General features: G+C 30.1%; 1 long non-coding RNA gene across 1 annotated transcript; it reads left to right on the forward strand.

The window, feature by feature from the left end:
• The first annotated feature begins 334 nt into the window (after positions 1–334).
• On the forward strand, positions 335–1,530 carry LOC149945322 (uncharacterized). The gene is made up of 3 exons (XR_016480993.1): positions 335–412; positions 640–743; positions 1,059–1,530. It is a non-coding gene; the product is annotated as an uncharacterized LOC149945322 (long non-coding RNA).

A 1,530-nucleotide genomic window follows, 5' to 3' on the forward strand; every position in this document is an offset into this window, starting at 1 on the left:
CACAGCCATGTTATCGAATGGGAGGAACGGCGCGGAACTTTGGAATTTCAATTATTATCGCGTAATGTGTAATTTTTTGTAAAATATTTTTTTAGTAATATTTAAGTTAATTAATAATAAAAAATTTAAACACCTTTTCAGATTTTTTAACGCAAAGTAAAGTTTTGAAAAACGTTATTAAAATTTTGTCATTCTGGAGCCAGAAGTCACCGTCGACGTTTCTGTATAAAAATATAAACATAAACTAGTGGTTCTCCTTACAGCTGTATTTTTGTTATGTAGTAACTTCCAGAGGCCTGTGTTTTGTGTTAATGTTTAAAAACTTAATTGAATTAAAGTAGTAAAATAAATGAATTTTAAAAGAAAACAAATGTGACTTCTCTTGAAGATTATGTAAAAGTTTATTATTAAGGTATTAACTTGTTTTTTTAAGAGCCAAAATAAGTTTAATAATACATAATAGTTAGAATATAGGATGATAATTTATACAGGACTAGTTGGAATATTGTTTAACATAGTATGATTATTTATTCAAATATTGACTAGTTGAAATATTGTTTAACATAGTATGATTATTTATTCAAATATTGACTAGTTGAAATATGGGTTAACGTGTGATAATTTATATGTGTTGACTAGGTGGAATATGAGTTAACATATAATGATGATTTATACTGGCATGGATTAATTAACTGTCACTTGGAAGATCTCTATGAATGAAAATAGTGATGGAAACTTGGAAGGTATTTAAATCTGATAAGTATAATAAACCAAGGTGGATTTCCCACTGAATGATACACAACTAAACAATAGATAGGAAAAATTTAGAATTTACAACTTGAGTACTTTTTGAGAAAGAGGCTTATGCACAAGTTCTTTCACTTTCTAAAATTTTGCGGACAGAGTTTTGGTAATATTTGTGATAATTAGGGGTACAACCTTTCTACAAATTAAATCAGCAATTTCATTCGGGTGATTATTATTCAAATCACATTGGATGTAAGGGCATAGAGCAATTTTTGGCCACAAGTGGATTTCAATGTTTTTTAAAATTGCAGGTGAATCCCAAAGATAGGGTACAGCTCTCTCTAGAATGTTGTTACTATATCCAATATTAGCCATTAACATGATAAAGCTTTGCTGGGGATACCTAAGGTTTCCTCTGTCGGATAATTTAAATGGTGAGTCAGAATTAGGCACAATTCGCAAAAATGTTTTTCTTCTAGGATTTGTACTACATAATCAGCCAAGTATGCGATACTTGCTAGCCGTCCAAAGCATTTAGTATGTCAGTAACTTCAGATGGTAATGTAACTTCATTGCCGTTAAAAATAGTGGAAAATTCATCGAGTCTAGTATCAATCATGGCTGATAGATCTGTGAAGCTGTCTTGGGGAACGTTAGATGTTTTAGGTTTTTGACTAAATTCTTTTTCCCATAGTTTCATTACCGATTGGAATGCTTTGCCATCAAATATTGTGACACAATCTAATTATCACAAATTCCGCTATTTATTATCTGAACATTTAT

The sequence above is a fragment of the Leiobunum rupestre genome, chromosome 5 (genome assembly GCF_980474605.1).
Source record: "Leiobunum rupestre chromosome 5, qqLeiRupe1.1.hap1, whole genome shotgun sequence".
In the NCBI taxonomy this organism is placed as follows: Eukaryota; Metazoa; Arthropoda; class Arachnida; order Opiliones; family Sclerosomatidae; genus Leiobunum; species Leiobunum rupestre.